Consider the following 23,257-nt stretch of genomic DNA (forward strand, 5'->3'; position numbering starts at 1 on the left):
GGCACGTATTGCATGGAGCACTGGGTGTTATACGCAAACAATGAATCATGGAACACTACATCAAAAACTAATGATGTACTGTATGGTGACTAACAAAACATAATAAAATAGAATTAATAATAATTTAAAAAATAGGCTGATTGAACAATTCTTTACATTTCTATACTACCTTTGCAGAAGGCCTTGTAGTGTGTTATCAAAGCTACCTGCACCCCCTTACTAAAATGCTCTACCTTTCAAAAAGTGTAAATAAAAATTTAACCCTGTTAATAATATAATTTCTTCAATTTTTTGTAACTAGACTGAAATTTCAACTCTAGAATTTTCTACATGTCTTCAAAAGTTCCTCCAGTAGGAAAGAAGGCCACTCATCCTGCATAGGAATAGGGAGGAATTCCTTTGACCCCCAGGCCAGTTATCTTGAAAATTCCACCAGCTTCAGGCTGCTGCAGAATACCCTTTGGGTCCATTCAACCTACAGTCACATACATTTCAGAGTAGTTCTTCCATGTGAAGCAGCATGAAGTTGTTTTATCAACAGGCAACTTCACAGTCTGGAGTCTTTCCTTGTCTTAGGAACTAAAAGAATCACTCTTCCTCCATTATAATAGGCCACCCAGAGCACCCCCTCAGCATCAATACACATTCCATCTGGAATTTATTTTTCTTTCTCCAGCTTGTAAACACTTCTGCAGTTGGAGATCTTTCCTGTTTGCAGGTCATAATTAAAGGCATCCACAGAATAGGACAGGCTGTCAATATAAAAGAAGACTTTGTGGTCTAGGGATCAATCCAAACCATTGTAGATGTCTACCTGGTCAAAATACTTTTCCACGTGGTGGTCAGGAAAAGAGAGCACAGGGACCCCTGGTGCCGCTCCAGAACTGCTGGGGCCATTTCCTCAGCCATGGTTCCAGCAAAGTATCTCCCAGTGGGATCCACCTTCCCATTATTGAACTGATTGTTTTTCTTGTCTTTATCTACTGTAGCCAGGACAACTGTTGACTGATCTTCCTAGTTAAAAGCACAGAACTTTGTTCCAATGGTGGTGACATAGCCTCCTGCCAGGCGAAGGGTCACAGAGATGATGGGGGCATCCATGGTCACTTACTCCACCCCCGAGCAATTCCTACTTACTGCTTGCTGAGCAATTCCCACTGGCAAACCTTTTTTTGCAGGACTATCTCAAAAAGCAGAGAGTTGGATGCCTCTTCCTATACTAGAGACTTGGAGCACTGGCAGTTCTGGCTTGGTATTAACTCTTTTTTTTCTTTCTTTCTTCCTTCCTCCCTCCCTCCCTCCCTCCTTCCCTTCCTTTCCCATCCCTTCCCATCCCTTCCTTTCCCCTTCCTTCCTTCCTTCCTTCCTTCCTTCCTTCCTTCCTTCCTTCCTTCCTTCCTTCCCTCCTTCCTTCCTTCCTTCTTTTCTCTCTCTCTCTCTTTTTCTTTCTTTCCAGAAAGAAACAGTATGAGTGGCAGGGAAGAGGGGCAGAGGGAGAGAGAGAATCCCAAGCAGGCTCCTCAACCAGAGCAGAGCCTGTTGCTGGAGCTCGAGCTCATGATCCTGAGATCACGACCTGAGCTGAAATTAAAAGTCGGATGCTTAACCAACTGAGCCACCCAGGTGCTCCAGTATTAATTCTTTTTTAAATGTTTGGTTTACCTTCACCTGTGAAGCCATCTGGTCCAAGACTTTTGTTTGTTGGGAGTTTTTTTGATTACCAATTCAATTTCATTACTGGTAATCGGTCTTTCCTAATTTCCTATTTCTTCCTGATTTCATTTTGGAAGATTGTGTTTTTAGGTATTTATCCATTTCTCCTAGGTTAAATTATTAGGTCATTAATATCCCTGGCCTCTAATATCTTGCCACTTGAAATGTGAACTATGGACCATCAGTATCAGCATCACCCAGAAGATTGTTATAAATGCAGTCTCAGGCCCAGCCCCGACTGAGTAAGTCAGAATATTTTTTAATAAGATACTCAAGTGACTTGTATATATATTAAAGTTTGAGAACACTGTTTTAATATCAATACAAATGTAAATATATGTGTAATTTGTGCCTATCTATTTATGTATTATCATATTTATTTACATTTCCCCCCTTTCAGGACTTTATATTACTCTACTCACCCTGGTAAGAACAGGTGAGTTCAATAAAATAATCTAATTGCATAAATTCTATATTTTTGTACAAATGACTAGTTATTCCCTAGAGATCATCTTCTAAGTATATATGGCTATGAAGAATTTTTACAGAAGTATCTTTATTATTAAGGTAAATTTTGATTATTTTTATATCAAAATACTATTAAGCAGCACTGAATTTTTTCTTTTAAAGAGACTTTGTACAAACACTATACTCTTATAACCAGTATAATTAATTCAATTCTTGCCCCTTTAACTTAAATTTGAAATTTTATGAGTCATATTCATAGTCTTATTTTTGATTTTGTTTTGTATTTTGTGTATTTATGGCAACATGTATTTAAGTGACCTGTGACTGGGGTGACATTCCAAGAACACAGAATTTTCAGTTTGAAACCAAGAAAATCCTGGGCAAACCAAGTCACTTTCTCTATAATAAAGCTTATTAGGCCTGATCACAATTTTAAAAAGTATTTGCAATAAGTAATTTTTTATTTGGAATAATATTAGCATGTTGATTAAATACTGATTTTTAAAAACCACAGAAGGTTTGAGTATGAGCATTATGACCTTTTCATAAAAGAGTAAGTTTTAAAACACCTGCTTCATTTCTTTTTACAGAGTTTTTAAAGCAATCAGAAAAGTCTGCTCTCATGTATGTCAGTTACAAGTACTTATTTGACAGAAAACTCACCTCTTAATGTACCATGATAATAATTGTCCTGAAATTCCTAAAAGACTACCCTTGAAAATATCATACAACCTTAAAAAAGGACATATTTCTCTGTTGGCATTGCATAGTTATTCTAACTAGTAAACTAATAAACTAAAGTGGTCAATAAAGTAGATTGCCATTGACATTTTCCCTTTGTGTTTCTACAAGTACCTAAAGACTGACAACAGTCTCATGGAAGTAAAAAATGTATTTCTTTTCAGATACCCATTGTCATTTTAAAAATAAAAAGAACAGGGACTGTACAAAATGTAAGAAGCCTTTGGCCCCTAGAACTAGTATAGGCAAGAATCAAATTAAGAAGATTATTTAGTTTTATACAGAGGTCACTTATTATAAAAAGAAAGAATGACTCAGAGGGGATAAGAACCCAGAGGGCAGAGCCAGGAGCCATAACTCTCAGGGAGCAGAACTGAACCCTATTCGCAGAACAGGCAACGTGTCCCTGGCTGGAATTCAGTATTTCTATGGACTGATGACTTTTCCATCTTTTTTAAATGGAAGTGTCTATTGTGGTTAATCTGTGTTTGTGTGGTCATTATATGATAGATATGTGGGTGGCAGATAATCTGTCTCTTTAGGTCACAGGACTTCTGACCAAGAGGAATGGTACTTAAGTGCTCCGTTTAAGATATCTTACCTAAGGAGACTCAACTGTGTCCAGACCTAATTTAGATGATAAACCTCAGCCTGAGACTAATGCTCAATAGGATGCAACTTTTGAGGGATCTTGGGAAGAGTTGAGCATTTTTTGCCTGTGGGAGGGGTGTGAATTGCTGGGTTAGAGGGTAGACTGTGGAAGAGTGTATTTTATAGAGATAACCATAGCTATATCCCCTACCTCACATGTTCATCTAGAATCTTGCCACTCCCCCACCATGAAGTAGAATCTAATTCCCCTCCCAAAGAATCTGGGTAGATTTGAGCCTCATTTGTAACCAACAGAATGTGATGGAAGTGATGCTGTATGACTTCTGAGGTTAAATCAGAAAGGCAATAATACCTCCACCTTGCATCTGGAACACAAGCAATGGAACCCTGCATCACCACGTAAGTAGTCCAACTGCCCTGAGACCAACATGCCTTGCGGAAACTCAAGCTAGCCTATGCAGGGAGACCTCATGGAGAAGCCCAGGGACTACCTAAAAGAGAGAGATACATGGCCAGTTTCCAGCTTCTCCAGCCCCACACTGTTAGCTCCAGTTACCATCTGACTACAACTGCATAAGAACTCTGAAATAATACCAACCAGAGAAGCCTGTCCTGAAACTATAATATAATAGTTCCTGTAGTTTTAATCTATTTAGTTTTGGGGTGATTTGTTAAACAGCAATGGTAACTGAAATACCTCTTCTAAATTAAAAAGATGTTAAGTTTAATTTCATTTTTTAAAAAGATTTACTTATTTATTCTAGAGAGAGAGAGTGTGAACAGGGGGAGGGGCAGAAGGAGAGGGAGAGAGAGAATCTCAAACAGGCTCCATGCCCAGTGGGAGGCCGATGCTCCACTCAATTTCGTGACCTGAGATCATGACCTCAGCCGAAATCAAGAGTTAGATATCAACCAACTGAGCCACCCAAGCACCCCTCACTTTTTTTTAAATAAGAGAACACACTTGTAGATTCTGGACCTTCATTACACAGGTTTGTTTGAGCCTGTACATAAGATCAAAAAAAATTAGCTGTCTGCCCTCAGGAGCTCTAAATTTCTGGTCAAAATAGGTTTGAATCCTTTTTTATTATTATCATTCATTACCATGGACCAGAGAAAGTCACTTAATCTTTTTGCTTTTCCATCTACTAATTGTTGATAACACCTATAAGAGAGAATTAGCATATAGATTAAATTAAATGAGTTAATACATGGGAAAGACCCCTACATGGTGTCTGACACATAACTACCTGAATCAGTTCTAGGGTCTACTTGGTGAAAATCCATTAGGATAGCTCTAAGCAAAAGACACATGTCATCAAGATGGTATATGCAATGTAGGGAGATGCATAGATCAATGGCATTTCATCAGAGAGCTGCCATACTATCTTATCCCTTTCTTTAAAGTACCAGACATTTCTTCCCTTCACTCTGTCAGCAACAAGCTGAAAGATACTATTTTATCTCTCCATTAAGCAAAACTTCTTGGACTTTGAATTCCCTTTAGGTAAGGACTAAGACTTTTATGTCTGTATCCTAGTGCCTAACAGTGACTAAAGCAAAAGGAGTGCTCCATAAATACTGACTGAATAAAGGAAAAAAGTAGTTCTGTAACTAGCCACTTCTTCGTAAATATAGTCAAATACTGCCAGCATTGGGGTAATCTGAAAGAAAAGGTCTGTTTCTCTAGATCTCCTTAAACTCTCAAGAATGCTGAAATAAGGGATCTAGTTTACATGAATTAGTAACAATTATAATTAGCAAAAGTAGTATGTATTTTTTAAAGTATATTACAAATATGACATAATAAGATTATTGATAGGCAGGATAACATGGTGGTCAAGAGTAAAAACCCTGAGTCAGAATGTATGGAAGCAAATCCTTGCTCCACTCTTTTCTAGCTATATAAATGTAGGCAAGTCAGTTAAAGGCTCTGTGCTTTAGTTCCCCATCTGTAAATCACAGGTGACAATAGTATCTACCTAGATACTACTGGTTTAAGGATTAAATAGTTAATATATGCAAAAGATGTAGAACATTTCTTAGTAATAATAGTGATCATTTTACCTATAAAAATCTAATTGAAAATGACAACTTTTATTGTTAAAATGAAGGAAACCATTTTAACTACTCTAAAATTACTCAGAATTCAAAAATGAATCTTGTTGAGTGAAGAAAGTTGCTACATAAGGCCTTAGAAGTGGTTACATAAGTGTAGCTAGAGGCCCCCACATAATACGGTATATCTAGAATCCTCTGCCTTGAATTTGTCAAAATGAAGTAAAAATAGAAGAAGAATAATAAATACTAAGCTGTGAATGCTAGTGTCTACTTAGGATAATTTGGTGACAATAAATCTAAGCAGACCCACTGGGTTATGCCAAGACATTTTCCTAACTAAATCTCATTTGGTTGACTTGTTCTGTTTAATTAGTGAATATTATAATTATGTGCTCTGAAAGTTGTGTGAATTTAATAACATCAAGTAGCACTAAAGCCAAGTAGAGCAAAATACCAAGACAGAATTTCTTTTGAGGACTTGCCTTCTTGTAAAGAATACAATTAACTCCCTAGAGTAATCCTTATTTGCCTACATAATGAATGTTGTGGAAGAGTGAGGCACTTCCCACTTTTCTTCTCATCAATATCTATATGACATAGTCTGATTTAGTTGAACCTAGGGCATTTTCAATAATTACAAGCACAGGGGTCTACCACAGATTCTCCCGTGGGAGAAAATTTATTAATGTAGGCAAAGTAGATATAACCCTGCATGTCTGACCCCTTTCAACTTCTAGGTTGCCTAAATATTCAGTCAGTGCTTATACTAGTTATATATGTATGGAGGCCTAAATGTTTTAAAAGTAAGCAGATATAAATTACAAATAGTGCTTTCTTTCATTCTTTCAGGCTGATGTCTGGAGACATTTTGTTAAGATATAAACAGTTTTTGTCTTTTAATTTTCCTTTTTTTGTAATTAGACTGCTAGTGATTGCTTAACCTTGTCCTTTTTGGAGATGTGTTCAAGAAATATTTAGGAAACAATATCACATCCTATGATAGTTTTTCATTAATAAAGAAGGGTGAAAGGATTCAGTTATAAAAACAGGCAATGGGAAATATAATTGTATTTTCCAGCATCTGTGGGAACCACAGGATTTTTGCTAGACTATAGAAGAAAGTTTTGAGTGAGCTTAAAATAAAGTTTGACTAATTCTTAATGTATTTGTTAGTACATTGACTAGAAAAAATTACATTTGGAACATTTAAAAAATTCACACCTAAACTTATTTTGGCTTGCTTATATTTTTTTTGTATTAGTTCTTGCTGATTAATTGTTGATTAATCGCTTTACCTCTTTCCTTCACACTACTCTTTAATAAATATTTATTAGGCAAAAATTCATTTACTGACACTGTACTAGGTGCCAGAGATTACAGTGGAAAGACATAATTTCTGTAATCATGAAGCTTATGATACAATACAAACAAAACAAATAAATAAAGACACTTAGGGTGGGCCCCCAATTCAATGACTGGTGTGTTCACAAGAAGAGGAAAAGGCGTAGACACAGGCAAGGCCATGAGGAGATGAGGAAAGAGATGCGTCATGCTCCCACAAGCCAAGCAACACCTGGAAGCTGCAGAGGAAATGAAGGATCTTCCTTAGAGCCTTCAGAGGTAGCATGACCCTGCCGACAACTTCATTTCAAACCTCTAGCATTCAGAACCATGAGAAAATAAAGTTCTATTGTTTTAAGCCACCCAGTTTGTGATGCTGTTTTGCAGCAGCCCTGGGAAACTAACACAGACAGGTTGACTTTGAAGTATCTGTGGAACATTTAAGTGCAGGGTTCAGGGAGAAAGATGAATTTAGAGGTTTGGAACTCAAGTTTGGGCTGGAGATAAAACTATGAGGAACATCAGCATATGATTGAGCAATAAAGCCATGTAAATGGCTGAGATCATCCAGAGGCAGTCTGTAGAATAAGGGAAGAGAAACTAATCTAGAACCCTGGAGAATAGTATTGTATGAGTGGGTGGAGATAGGGGTATTTACAAAGGGAGAGCAAGATGGAAACTAGAGCAGTAGAAGGAAGACCAGGAGAGTGTGGTATCACAGAGTAACATGCAGAGAGTGTTTCACAAGCTAAGTGAAGCAGATTGGTCAAATAAGATAAAGGCTTTGTCCATTATATATAGGAAGAGACAATCCTGGGGGACCTAACAGATTTCAGTGCAAAAGTGGAGCAGTGTTTGAAGACTCACTGAGAGATGAGAAAGTGAGTCCAGGAAGTGTAGACAACTCTTTCTGAGAGGTCGAATGTGAAAGAGAGGAAATCTTCTGTAACTAGATGAAGACACAGGATGAAGGCAAGGCTTTTCACGTGACTTAATCATCAGTATTTGAGTTTACTTACAGATGCTTGTGTTTTTATCTAATGAGGCACCTTAATATTTAGACAGTGATGATAAAACAAATAGAATGGTACCTTACTGTTGACCATAAAACTGCTCACTAAGTTATAGCATAACAACTAGAACATGTTTTATAGATACAAATCTAAAAAGTCAGTAAATGAGAATCTGTTGTTGGTAGAAATTTTCTGCATAATTTATAAAGAGGGAAATTGTAGGCAGGATAATGTTTTGAAACGCAAAACATCTGACTCATAGTAGAGATGAAGAGCACTGAATGACCCATGAGAGAAACTTATCTTATTGTTCATACAGGGCAGAGAAAATTCAAAACTGGTAAGGCATCAGGCATTGCACTGCAAAACTACTTTAATGAGGGTGAGTCATGATGCCACCCAGGGAAATGAATCAGGTGCCCACATGCCCAATCTTCTTCATAATTACAGTTTTTTCCCCTTTTAAATTAAAACTAAAGTCAGATAACAGCTAATGTCCCTGTAGAACAAATTTAGCCAAATAGAAATATACAACGGTCTAGGAAGTAAATGAAAGTATCAAAGAGATGCAGGTTTTCCAACAAAGAAAGAAAAAGAAACATTACTTTAAGTGTAATGCCATGCCTCCTGGCCCCAAAGGACTTTTAAATGCTTTTATTGTGTCCTCTATTTCAGCTGATTTGGGCACCTTCCCAACACTGATTAACTCCAATAGCTTTTTCTCAACACTGAAGTCTTAGATATTGTACCTGAGGTTCCTATGGTTTTCCACTCAAGCCAGGAGAGTGAGGAACATCCCTGTCTCCTCCTGTCTCCTTGCCCTCTAGATCCATAGTCACTCATAAGTCCTGTAAATTCTGTCTTAAACATCTCTCACTTCTCTTCTTCCCCAGAGCTACAGCTCTGATCTAAGCTGCCACTGACTCACCTATGCCAAGTCCCACTTATCCTGTCTTGCTCCCTCTACGAGAAGCCTCAGCACAGCTAGAATGAGCAAGGAAAAATGCAAATCAGATATCATTCTGCTGCTTAAAACCTTGGGTGGTTTCCCACTATGGCCACAGCAAACCTGTATGGGCCTTTGTGATGAATTTTAAAAAGAAAAAAAAAAGAAAAAGATAACCATTCCCTCCCTGGGATAAGCAGTGTCAGATTTTAGACCCAATTTTCTCCTCTGGTCAGGCTTTTTATGCAGTGTAGAAATTACAACACCTTTTACCCTTAGAATAAAATCTAGGCTCTTTAAGATGGCTTGTACAGCCCTCTACAACTTTGTTTCTGTCAATCTCTGTAGAGTCACCTCTTGCCACTCTTTTATTCATGCTCTCTGATCCTGCTATCCTGGATCAGTTTCAATTCCTTGAACATACCATATTCTCATTTAATCTTTGCCAAACCTCCCACTGTTTGGAAAAAATCTCTCCTGCCTGTCCAGATAACTCCTGATCATTTTTAGGTCCTGACAAAAATACTACTCCCCCTTTATAGGACTTCCCAAACTACCTCAATTAGAATAAGTCTTCTTGCCACACACTTTCCCTGAGCACCTAAATGTGATCAACATTACATTCATTAGGATTTATTGAAATTGCTGGTATAAAGTCTGCCTTCTCTGATAGACTCTCAGCTCAATGAAGGCAGACTTTGTCTATGTGTTCCCCACTGATTCATCTGGGTATAGTAACATGTCTGACACTTAATAGACACTTAAGAAATGTTTATTGGCCAAATAAATAGTTAAATGCATGGGAAAAGCCTGGAATCCTTCTTGCAGCATAGTGGGAAAAGTTTTGTCAGAAGATACAGGTTCTAGGGACGCCTGGGTAGCTCAGTCAGTTAAGCGTCTGCCTTCGGCTCAGGTCATGATCCCAGGGTCCTGGGATCGAGTCCCACATCGGGCTCCTTGCTGAGCAGGGAGCCTGCTTCTCCCTCTGCCTGCCTCTGTCTCTCTCTCTCTCTGATAAATAAATAAAATCTTAAAAAAAAAAAAAAAAAAAAGAAGATACAGGTTCTAATCCTGGCTCTGCCACTAACTTACTTAGTTGTGTGATCTTAAGCAAGTTTCCTTAACCATTGTGAACCTACTTTCCTCATCTTTAAAATGTTGATACTATCTACCCACAAGAAGTTCATAGTAGGTGCAAAGGGACAATATTTATTGAGTCCCTATCATGTGCAAAGTCCTATGCTAAGTATGGTCATCTATATTATCTCAAAAGAAATAATATGAACCTCTGAAAGGTTATCATTTACCTAAAGATCATAGAAAGTGGCAAAACAAGGATCTAGGTCCAAATTTCTCTGGTTCTAAATATTCTGCTTTCTCTACCTCTTTCTTTATTCCTTTCCTTCTTCACCATGTTCCTTCAAAATCCATTTGATAAATTCTTCAAGTCATAAGACAAGTATTATGTGTTCTGTGAAACCATCTCTAACAGTCTTAGGCAGATTTATGTGCTCCTCTCTAAGTTTATATTATATTATATTAATATAATAACATTATACTTTAGTTACTTGCACACCATAAAGGTTTTCAGAGAAGAGACCCTGTCTTTCCACTGTTATATACCCAGTATCTTGACTGGGCATTAGTACGTTGTAAGTGCTAAATGAGTATTTGTTAAATGAGTAAATGAACTTTATCTAGTATTATTCATAAATTTGATAATAAAACTAATTTTTGTTGAGTGTTTATATGTAATTTTACATTTTATATATAAACAACCAATAATTAAGGCCTCAACCATAATTGCTCATATGCTTGAGGTGGCTAAGATAGTATAATGAGGGGGCGGAGCAAGATGGCAGAGGAGTAGGAGACCTGGATTTCGCCTGGTCACAGGAATTCAGCTGGATAGGGCTCAAACCATTCTGAACACCTACAAACTCAATAGGAGATCAAAGAAAAGAATAGCAACAACTCTCTGAACAGAAAAGCGACCACTTTCTGGAAGGTAGGACGTGCGGAGAAGTGAATCTGAGGCGATATTCGGGAGGATAGACGGCAGGGGAGAGGGCCTCCGACGGCCGCTTCTACCAAGTGATAGAGCAACGGAGCACAAAATCGGAACTTTTAGAAGTCGGCTCCGCTGAGGGACATTGCTCCAGTGGCTAAGCAGGGGGTGGAACCCTTGTGGGACAGTGTGGTCTCAGGACCCTCGGGGTCACAGAAAGACTGGGGGTGCCTGAGTGCAGCAGAGCTCCCAGGTATTGGAGCGGGGAAGCTGGCTGCAGAGACAGAGCCGAGGCGTGGGCTCTCAGCTCAGGGTTCCCATAAACCGTGATCCGCGGCACAGTCGGGCCACTGCTCCTCCAGCAGGGACCCAAAAAGCGGCAGATCTGGGGAGACTCTCCTTCCTCCCCCAGGAGGAGCGGCGCGGGAGCACACTGCAGGGATCTGCTGGGTTTGGAGACTCCACACTGTCAGGTGCGAGAGATAGAAACACTCGGTCACAGGCCAGGTGAGCACGGAGTGCGGCCGGAGACCGGGGAGACGGGAGTGACTGACTGCTTTTCTCTGGGGGCGCACTGAGGAGCGGGGCCCCGAGTTCTCGGCTTCTCCGGGGCGGAGATTGGGAGGCCGCCATTTTCACTCTCATCCTCCAAAGCTGTACCGAAAGCTCGCAGGGAACAAAAGCTCCCGAGAGCAAACCCAAGCAGATTACTTAGCCCAGACTGGGCAAGGGCGGGGCACTTCCGCCTCCGGCAAAGACATTTGGGAACCATGACAACAAACCCCTCCCCCAGAAGATCAGCAAGAACAGCCAGCCAAGACCAAGTTTACCGAACAATGAGAACGGCAGAACTCCAGAACTAAGGGAATACATCACATAGAATTCATGGCTTTTTTCCCATGATTCTTTAGTCTTTCAAAGTTAATTTTTTTTTTAACTGTCTTTTTTTTTTTTTGAATTTTTCTTTTTCCCTTTTTCAACCAACATCTTATCAATCCCTTTTTTAAAAAAACGTTTTTATTTTTCATTTTTAGAGTCATATTCTATCCCTTCATAGTAGTTACCCGTATTTTTGGCATATATATATATAAGTTGTTCTCTCTTTAAAAGTTTGAGATAGTTTCTTCTAACAGATCAAAATATACCCTAAATCTCTAGTGTATGGTTTTGTTCTAGTCTCCTGCCTGATCACATTCTCTCCCTTTTTTTTTCTTTTTTTTTTAAATCCTCTCCTGTCTTTTTTCAAACAACTTATCAATTCCTTTTATAAAATTTTTTATAATTTTCATCTTTACAGTCATATTCCATCCCTTCATCATATCAACCCTTATTTTTGTACATATATAAGTTTTTCTTTCTTTAAAATTTTGGGAGGCACTTTCTTCTAACAGACCAAAATGCACCCAAAATCTAGTGTGTGGCACTGATCTATGCACCAGCCTGATCATTTTGATCGTATTCTGGTTTTTTTTTTGTTGTTGTTCTGTTTTTGTTTGTTTTTATCTTTTTCTTTTTCTTTTTTCTTTCTTTCCTTTCTTTTCCCCTGGCTTCAGATCTTTTCTGATTTGTTTAGAGTATATTTTCTGGGGACGTTGTTACCCTGTTAGCATTTTGTTCTCTCATTCATCTATTCTCCTCTGGACAAAATGACAAGGCGGAAAAAATCACCTCAACAAAAACAACAAGAGGTAGTACGGACTGCCAGGGACCTACTCAATATGGACATTAGTACGATGTGGGATCTAGAGTTCAGAATCATCACTTTAAAGATACTAGCTGGGCTTGAAAAAAGCATGGAAGTTATTAGAGAAACCCTTTCTGGAGAAATAAAAGAACTAAAATCTAACCAAGTTGAAATCAAAAAGGCTATTAATGAGGTGCAATCAAAAATGGGGGCACTAACTGCTAGGATAAATGAGGCAGGAGAGAGAATCAGTGATATAGAAGACCAAATGATGGAGAATAAAGAAGCTGAGAAAAAGAGAGATAAACAACTACTGGATCACGAGGGCAGAATTCGAGAGATAAGCGATACCATAAGATGAAACAACTTTAGAATAATTGGGATCCCAGAAGAAGAAGAAAGAGAGAGAGGGGTAGAAGGTATATTGGAGCAAATTATAGCAGAGAACTTCCCTAATTTGGGCAAGGAAACAGGCATCAAAATCCAGGAAGCACAGAGAAACACCTCTCAAAATCAATAAAAATAGGTCAACACCCCGACATCTAATAGTAAAACTTACGAGTCTCAGAGACAAAGAGAAAATCCTGAAAGCAGCTCGGGAGAAGAGATATGTAAACTACAATGGTAGAAACATTAGATTGGCAACAGACCTATCCACAGAGACCTGGCAGGCCAGAAAGGACTGGCATGATATATTCAGAGCACTAAATGAGAAAAATATGCAGCCAAGAATACTATATCCAGCTAGGCTGTCATTGAAAATAGAAGGAGAGATAAAAATTTTCCAGGACAAACAAAAACTAAACGAATTTGCAAACACAAAACGAGCCCTACAAGAAATCTTGAAAGGGGTCCTCTAAGCAAAGAGAGAGCCTAAGAGCAACACAGACCAGAAAGGAACACAGACAATATACAGTAACAGTCACCTTATAGGCAATACAATGGCACTAATTTCATATCTTTCAATAGTTACCCTGAATGTAAATGGGCTAAATGCCCCAATCAAAAGACACAGGCTATCAGACTGGATAAAAAAACAAGACCCATTGATATGCTGTCTGCAAGAGACTCATTTTAGACCCAAAGGCACCCCCAGATTGAAAGTGAAGGGGTGGAAAACCATTTACCATGCTAATGGACACCAAAAGAAAGCTGGGGTGGCAATCCTCATATCAGACCAATTAGATTTTAAACCAAAGACTGTAATAAGAGATGAGGAAGGACACTATATCCTACTTAAAGGGTCTATCCAACAAGAAGATCTAACAATTGTAAATATCTATGCCCCTAACATGGGAGCAGCCAATTATATAAGGCAGTTAATAACAAAAGCAAAGAAACACATCGACAACAATACAATAATAGTGGGGGACTTTAACACCCCCCCTACTGAAATGGACAGATCATCTAAGCAAAAGATCAACAAGGAAATAAAGGCTTTAAATGACACACTGGACCAGATGGACTTCACAGACATATTCAGAACATTCCATCCCAAAGCAACGGAATACACATTCTTCTCTACTGCCCATGGAACATTCTCCAGAATAGATCATATCCTAGGTTACAAATCAGGTCTCAACTGGTACCAAAAGATTGGGATCATTCCCTGCCTATTTTCAGACCACAATGCTTTGAAACTAGAACTCAATCACAAGAGGAAAGTCGGAAAGAACTCAAATACATGGAGGCTAAAGAGCATCCTACTAAAGAATGAATGGGTCAACCAGGAAATTAAAGAAGAATTTAAAAAATTCATGGAAACCAATGAAAATGAAAACACAACTGTTCAAAATCTTTGGGATGCAGCAAAGGCAGTCCTAAGAGGAAAGTATATAGCAATACAAGCCTTTCTCAAGAAACAAGAAAGGTCTCAAATACACAACCTAACCCTACACCCAAAGGAGCTGGAGAGAGAACAGCAAATAAAGGCTAAACCCAGCAGGAGAAGAGAAATAATAAAGATCAGAGCAGAAATCAATGAAATAGAAACCAAAAGAACAGTAGAACAGATCAACGAAACTAGGAGCTGGTTCTTTGAAAGAATTAACAAGATTGGTAAACCCCTGTCCAGACTTATCAAAAAGAAAAGAGAAATGACCCAAATAAATAAAATCATGAATGAAAGAGGAGAGATCACAACCAACACCAAAGAAATACAATTATAAGAGCATATTATGAGCAGCTCTATGCCAGCGAATTAGATAATCTGAAAGAAATGGATGCATTCCTAGAAATGTATCAACTATCAAAACTGAACCAGGAAGAAATAGAAAACCTGAACAGACCTATAACCACTAAGGAAATTGAAGCAGTCATCAAAAATCTCCCAACAAACAAAAGCCCAGGGCCAGATGGCTTCCCAGGGGAATTCTACCAAACATTTAAAGAAGAATTAATACCTATTCTTCTGAAACTGTTCCAAAAAATAGAAATGGAAGGAAAACTTCCAAACTCGTTTTATGAGGCCACTGTTACCTTGATCCCAAAACCAAAGACCCCATCAAAAAGGAGAATTACAGACCAATATCCCTTGTGAACATGGATGCAAAAATTCTCACCAAAATACTAGCCAATGGGATCCAACAGTACATTAAAAGGATTTTATTCACCATGACCAAGTGGGATTTATCCCTGGGCTGCGAGGTTGGTTCAACATCCACAAATCAATCAATGTGATACAATACATCAATAAAAGAAAGAACAAGAATCATATGATCCTCTCAATAGATGCAGAAAAAGCATTTGACAAAGTACAGCATCCTTTCTTGATCAAAACTCTTCAGAATATAGATATAGAGGGTACATACCTCAATATCATAAAAGCCATCTATGAAAAACCCACAGTGAATATCATTCTCAATGGGGAAAAACTGAGAGCTTTCCTCCTAAGGTCAGGAACATGGCAGGGATGTTCATTATCACCACTGCTATTCAACGCAGTATTAGAAGTGCTAGCCACAGCAATCAGACCAGGAAAAGAAATCAAAGGCACCCAAATCGGCAAAGAAGTCAAACTCTCACTCTTTGCAGATGATATGATACTTTATGTGGAAAACCCAAAAGACTCCACCCCAAAACTGCTAGAACTCTTACAGGAATTCAGTAAAGTGGCAGGATATAAAATCAATGCACAGAAATCAGTGGCATTCCTATACACCAACAACAAGACAGAAGAAAGAGAAATTAAGGAGTTGATCCCATTTACAATTGCACCCCAAACCATAAGATACCTAGGAATAAATCTAACCAAAGAGGCAAAGAATCTGTACTCAGAAAACTATAAAATACTCATGAAAGAAATTGAGGAAGACACAAAGAAGTGGAAAAACATTCCACGCTCATGGATTGGAAGAACAAATATTGTGAAGATGTCAATGCTACCTAGAGCAATCTACACATTCAATGCAATCCCCATCAAAATACCATCCACTTTTTTCAAAGAAATGGAACAAATAATCCTAAAATTTGTATGGAACCAGAAAAGACCCCGCATAGTCAGAGGAATGTTGAAAAAGAAAAGCAAAGCTGGTGGCATCAAATTCCGGACTTCAAGCTCTATTACAAAGCTGTCATCAAGACAGTATGGTACTGGCACAAGAACAGACACATAGATCAAGGGAACAGAATAGAGAGCCCAGAAATGGACCCTCAACTCCATGGTCAACTCTTCTTTGACAAAGCAGGAAAGAATGTCTAATGGCAAAAAGACAGTCTCTTCAACAAATGGTGTTGGGAAAATTGGACAGCCACATGCAGAAGAATGAAACTGGACCATTTCCTTACACCACACACAAAAATAGACTCCAAATGGTTGAAAGACCTAAATGTGAGACAGGATTCCATCAAAATCCTAAAGGAGAGCACAGGCAGCAACCTCTTCAACCTCAGCTGCACCAACTTCTTCCTAGAAGCATCGCTAAAGGCAAGGGAAACAAAAGCAAAAATGAACGATTGGGACTTCATCAAGATAAAAAGCTTTTGCACAGCAAAAGAAACAGTCAACAAAACCAAAAGACAACCGACAGAATGGGAGAAGATATTTGAAAATGACATATCAGATAAAGGGCTAGTATCCAAAATCTATAAAGAACTTATCAAACTCAACACCCAAAGAACAAATAATCCAATCAAGAAATGGGCAGAAGACATGAACAGACATTTCTGCAAAGAAGACATCCAAATGGCTAGCAGACACATGAAAAAGTGCTCAACATCGCTCGGCATCAGGGAAATCCAAATCAAAACCTCAATGAGATACCACCTCACACCAGTCAGAATGGCTAAAATTAACAAGTCAGGAAATGACAGATGTTGGCGAGAATGCGGAGAAAGGGGAACCCTCCTACACTGTTGGTGGGAATGCAAGCTGTGCAACCACTCTGGAAAAGAGTATGGAGGCTCCTCAAAAAGTTGAAAATAGAGCTACCATACAATCCAGCAATTGCACTACTGGGTATTTACCCCAAAGATACAAATGTAGGGATCTGAAGGGGTACGTGCACCCCGATGTTTATAGCAGCAATATCCACAATAGCCAAACTGTGGAAAGAGCCAAGATGTCCATCAACAGATGAATGGATAAAGAAGAGGTGGTATATATATACAATGGAATATTATGCAGCCATCAAAGGAATGAGATCTTGCCATTTGCAACGATGTGGATGGAACTGGAGGGTCTTATGCTGAGTGAAATAAGTCAATCAGAGAAAGACATGTATCATATGACCTAACTGATATGAGGAATTCTTAATCTCAGGAAACAAACGGAGCGTTGCTGGAGTGGGGGGTGGGGTGGGAGGGATGGGGTGGCTGGGTGATAGACACTGGGGAGGGTATGTGCTCTGGTAAGTGCTGTGAATTGTGCAAGACTGTTGAATCACAGATCTGTACCTCTGAAACAAATAATGCAATATATGTTAAGAAAAAAAAAAAAGAAGATAGCAGGAGGGGAAGAATGAAGGGGGGGGAAATAGGAGGGGGAGACGAACCATGAGAGACGATGGACTCTGAAAAACAAACTGAGGGTTCTAGAGGGGAGGGGGGTGGGAGGATGGGTTAGCCTGGTGATGGGTATTAAAAGGGCACGTTCTGCATGGAGCACTGGGTGTTATGCACAATGAATCGTGGAACACTACATCAAAAACTAATGATGTAATGTATGGTGATTAACATAACAATTAAAAAATTTTTTAAAAAGATAGTATAATGAACACATGACATGGGTTCTTATCAAATCACAAAGATCTGGTTTTAGATAAATATATTTAAGATTATTTTGAAAAACAGCTAATAATTGCCTAAAAAGGAATATAACAAATATGAGGTATGGGGAAATGGTCCAGGTTTATTTTGAATGTGATATTCTATTTTTAATTATCTATATGGCAACTTCAGAGAACAAATATATTGCTAGTAAGTAGCAACCTACTTAGCTTAGAGAATTTGACATATTATTTATTGTAATGTTACCCTGTTCCAGAGGATTATAATTAATAGTAGAAACAAAACCCAGTTGCAAATTAATGGCCTACAGCACATCAGTGGGCTAGGAGACTAAAACAGAGCTGAAGGTCTCCTTTACATTGATACAAAGATGAATACTATTTACTGGATACTCAAATCAAGAAGAAATACAAAATACTTTGAAATTATGTAATATATAATCTAAGTCCTTCATCTAAGACAATAGCTTGTCAAAATGCTAATCTTTATGAACTGAAAGATTTGTTTGGTTAATAATGCTTCCTTTCACGTGTGCTATGTGCTTTCCAGAAGGAATTCTGAAATCTATTATTAGCTTTACATAGTCAACTCTTGCTTATCAGAGTTAATAAAAAGTACACAGACTCTGTGCCAATACAAAGAACATAGACATACAATAGGCCTGTTTCAGATCTGAAAGGGTAGATAATATAAAAATTGCATCTTTGGCTCTGGAAGAAATGTTGATTCTTTGCAGCATATTTGCTTTCCACTATATTAGTTTTTCTAAGTAAGAAGAACTATGCTATGGAAAACCCGTATACATACACAAATAAGAGTTCCCTCTAGATCCTGTGAACTGCTTGCCAGAGATTAGAATTCTGTCAGAGATATTCATTCTGCACATTGGATTCTGATCATCACTAATATGTTGAAAGTTCTAATTCTCAAGCCTCCAGGTCCTAATACAATATTCTCAACCTCACACGTGGCTAATGAAGAAACTAGGACAAGCAGAGGTGAGGGAAAAATCAGTTCTGGGAAAGGGAAAAAAGAGAGTCATGCTATGCCTGGCTTTGACCTTGTGAAAGAAGAGGGATCACTAAAGTTATTATTGTTATTTTTAAAATGAAGCCTTGGACATTGGTCTACTAAAATAAAAAGGGGAAGGAAATTATAAATTAGTGCACATTGTCAGATACATTGCTTTCTAGAGTGATATTAATGATTTTGGCAATGCTGGGTCAACTACTTTATAATTATATAAGAAAACTGAATAGCCTCTCAATGTAAATAACTGCTATCTTTTCATCTGTGAAATCAGATCAATTATGTAACAAAAATTTACATTAAAAATGACATTTCTCTCTGAGGCATTTTATAAAATAACCAATGAAAGGTGGGCTCCATGGCTGAGAAGAAAGCAATGTAGTTTAAAGAAAAGCTGGTCTAGTCTTATTATGTAGATAGAAATAAGGTACATAGTAGATAGTAGAACTCCAACAAAGCAAATATTCAGTTGTTAAATCATTTACCATTTATTGAGCATCTATTGTAAGTCAGTACTATGCTAGGCACTGGAGATACATACTTCTTATTTGAGACATGATCCCTGCATTTAGGGAGCCCACAGACATCTAAACAAATACTTCTGTATAAAATATCTAATAGCAGAGATGTGTGAAGAGCTTAGGGGGGCACATGGATGAAAGACCTGTGGGAAAGAATCGTCAGAGAAAGCTTCATAAAGGAAGTCACCCTTAGCCAAATTCCTCACAAGAGTTCAAGTATACCAGGCAAATTAGATGGGAAGGATGCCAAGGTAACAGAAGAGTATTCTATGAATCAAGGACCATGAGCTTTAAGAACAATGTACTTAGGAGTGCATGGTATATTTTGGTAGAGGTAAATAAATAGAAAATTAGAGCCAGGTTATCCAGGATTTTGTTGGACATGCTAAGGCATTTGGATATTCTTTTACAGTGACAAGATAGAAGATGTTCTTAAGCAACGAAGTGGCATGATCAGATATATGCTTAAAAAATTAACTCTGTTAACTTTAAGAAAAAGCTAGATATGGGAGAAAACATCAAAAAATTTAAGAACTTCAGGTTCATATGATCCCTAATATAGTCTCCCACCCTCTGGCTTATGTCGTAAGATTTCACTTTTAGAGCTTTAGCTTTACAACTTAGTTAATACCTATTAAAATAAAAACTATTATTTTGGGGGAAAATGGTATTGCAGATAATGCATAAGTGCATTAACTGAGCTGGGCTTGGGGATATGGGGTAAAAGAGATAATTTTCAAAAGAGAAAATTTTCACTCTCAACCATGTCTATAATCTTAATGAGAGCAAGGGATGAGTGCTGATCAGGGAAGTTCCTTTGGGGCCAGAGAAGATGGAGACAGTCTCCTTTTCTCCCAAACCATGGGAACATTGGACATTGTATTCATTTTCTGCCTCTGTATAACAAATCACAAAAAAACAGTGTCTTTCAACAACATGTATCTGTTATCTCACAGTTTACATGAGTCAGGAGTCTGAGCATGTCCTGATCGGTCCTCTGAGAAGGGTCTCAGCAGGCTGCAATCCAGTTGTTGGCCAGGGCTGCATACATACTCAAAGGGGGGGGGCAGGAATCATGGGGTCATCTTAGAATTCTGCCTAATAACAGATGCCATGAGTCAAGTAGAAAAGTTGAAATGTCTAGAGCCTAGAGCCAAGTAGACAGGGAACAACTGGTCCAGCAAGTAGGTAGGAAGTTACCTGGGAGAATATATGGAACAAGTTCCATCATGGGCTTGCTCACTTAGGTCATGATGCATAAAAGAGAAGCCTGCATTTAAAGGGCTAGGGTCCAGGTAGACCCCACACAGGGCACCACCTCAAAATAGACAAGGTGTAGAGAAAAAAAGGGGAAAATGTTCTCCCAAAGAAGATTGTAGAGATAGAAGATGTGAATTCAGAAAAAGTTCTAGCAGTGTGGATATTGTTTTCAATTGAAGATAGAGAGGGGATTTGTCCTTAGCATAGACCTGGAAAGAACTTTTTCCCTCCATTAAAAAAAATTACAGTTACCTTTTCTTCTACCATATTATATTTAATTATAATGATCATGCATATGTATATCACACAAATATAACTGATATCAGGGAGATTTTTCAAGAGATATAAACAGTCTGGTAGAGTAAATCTATCAAGCAAACTAAAGTAGACAAGATAATTGGAGAGAAGATATATGCAGCACTGAATCTGAATCGCAAAGAAAATTCCGCTAACAAAGCAGTTGTATTTCCCACAAATTAACAGAAGGTAAAAGCAAGAGAAAATTGAGTTAATAAAAGATTAATTTTTTTAAAAAAATTTTCAACACAAAAACTCTCCGGAACAATTGCTCTCTTGTTTTTGCTCTAATTTTGGATAGATTAACACTTGTAGAAGTCTGGTTTTCCCCAGCAGTAACACAACTCCAGCTTTTGCTGCCCTCACACCCCAGAACACGTAAAACATAACAAACAAATTCTAACTCTGCTCATCAGCAGATTGACCTGCCGGTTCCAAGCAACTTTGTGGATTTAAGATTCTGATTGCCTGGCTGGATTCCTAGCACCTGGGTGCTCTGCATTTGTACTGAATTCTTAGAGTCTGGGCTCTGTTTGTTGCCTAAACCTATAGTAATAACAGCAGTACCAATAATAATAATGGTCATGGTTACTAAGCATTTATGAAGCTACATTAATTAAGTGTGTGTTACATTCACGTATTTTTCATTTAGTGGCACTGGCTCAGTGTAATAGGGATAGTATTTTTCAAAGAAGATATTGATATATTTCCATTCTTAAATTTTGTTCATTGGGAACCTCTCTTCCCCCAGGCCTAGACTGGAGACTTAATGCCTAGAAAAGGAAGGACATATAAGCCTCAGAAATTTTAAGAAGGAAAAGGCTGAATGAGATAGGGGGTATAGAAAAATAGTTCTACATGTGTGTCCTAAACTTTTCTTTCCAAACTTTATCTGGAAAGCCTGTAATATAATAGGTATTGGGAGAACATAAGGAAAGAGGGACCTAGGCTCCAAATCCCATCTATATTCTGGGCATGGCCACTTCTGACTAAACTTGGTAGTTCTGCATAGTATGAACTGGCAAAGTCTTGATAAATTTTTCTGAGCCCTGCTTATTGTCCTTATGAATGAGGCCCAGAGTTTCCAGTGGCCTCCAAAAGGGGGTCTCAGAGGCATCTGGGCTGAAAGTCAAGTAGGCTGCCATGGGGCCAGCTTGACAAGGAAAGAAGTGACTGCAACAGAGGCCAGAGTGAACAGATGGCAGACATGGCTGTGTAGCTGGTCCACCTTACCAGTGAGAGATGAGCTGAGGTAAGCAGTCAAAAAGAGCAGGACCTGCTGGTAATGATCTTGACTTAAATATATCACCCACAAGCTGTAGGTACACTGGGAAGGCTACCCACACCCTACTATCCCTCCTATGTTGCCCTCAGGGCCCACATACTAACCATTTGTTAGGAATTTGGACAAAAAGATAATTTAAACTTTCTCCACTCTCCTCAGTCTTTGCCCTCATTGATTCCTCACCAAGGATGACTTTGCGTCTAGTTCATAGAGAAAATAGGAGCCATCAGACAATAAAATGTAAATTAGATCATTTTTCCTTGCTTACCAGCCTATCAATGACTTGTCATTGTTCCTAGGTCTCTTTGGTCTTAGGATAAAGACAGAAATCCTAAACATGGCTTGCAAGGCCCTGCATGATTGGCCCTTTATTTCCTCTATGGACTCAGCTCCTGCCATTTCTCCCCTTTCTCTGGAACCTGTAGTTTCATGTTAATTTCTACAACAGGGATTTTTTTTTCTTCAATATGCTAGTCCTCCTTTGGAGTATAATCTTCCCACCCCACCTTGGCCTAGTTAATTCCTCTTTGACTCTCAAAGCCCAACTCTTCCTGGCAAAGCTCTGCAGACCCCTGCATGATATCAGTCATTCAGATAGTCTCACAGCCACACTCTGAGTTAATATATCTATTTTATGGGCACCTGGGTGGCTCAGTTGGTTAAGCAACTGCCTTCGGCTCAGGTCATGATCCTGGAGTCCCTGGATCGAGTCCCGCATCGGGCTCCCTGCTCGGCAGGGAGTCTGCTTCTCCCTCTGACCCTAACCCCTCTCATGTGCTCTCTCTCTCATTCTCTCTCTCTCAAATAAATAAATAAAATCTTTAAAAATATATATATATCTATTTTATGCTACCCAAATAAATCAATAGTCTTATTTCAACTAATTTCACTGAGAATAATAAATTCTCACCTGATTGTTTGCACTAAGCCATATTATCCCAACATCTAACTATGTAAAATATTTTCATATTTTTAAGTACCTAAATATAGTCAATATTTTCTTTCTTTCTTTCTTTCTTTCTTTCTTTCTTTCTTTCTTTCTTTCTTTCTTT

General features: G+C 38.4%; 1 protein-coding gene and 1 pseudogene across 13 annotated transcripts in view; both read right to left on the reverse strand.

Moving 5' to 3' along the window:
- The window catches only part of ANKS1B (ankyrin repeat and sterile alpha motif domain containing 1B), a 1,095,895-nt gene that overhangs the window by 599,413 nt on the left and 473,225 nt on the right, over positions 1 to 23,257 (reverse strand). The gene's annotated exons all lie outside the window — the stretch shown is intronic.
- LOC116639759 lies at positions 219 to 1,225 on the reverse strand (annotated as a pseudogene).

The sequence above is a fragment of the Phoca vitulina genome, unplaced genomic scaffold (assembly GCF_004348235.1).
Source record: "Phoca vitulina isolate PV1807 unplaced genomic scaffold, GSC_HSeal_1.0 scaffold19, whole genome shotgun sequence".
In the NCBI taxonomy this organism is placed as follows: domain Eukaryota; kingdom Metazoa; phylum Chordata; class Mammalia; order Carnivora; family Phocidae; genus Phoca; species Phoca vitulina.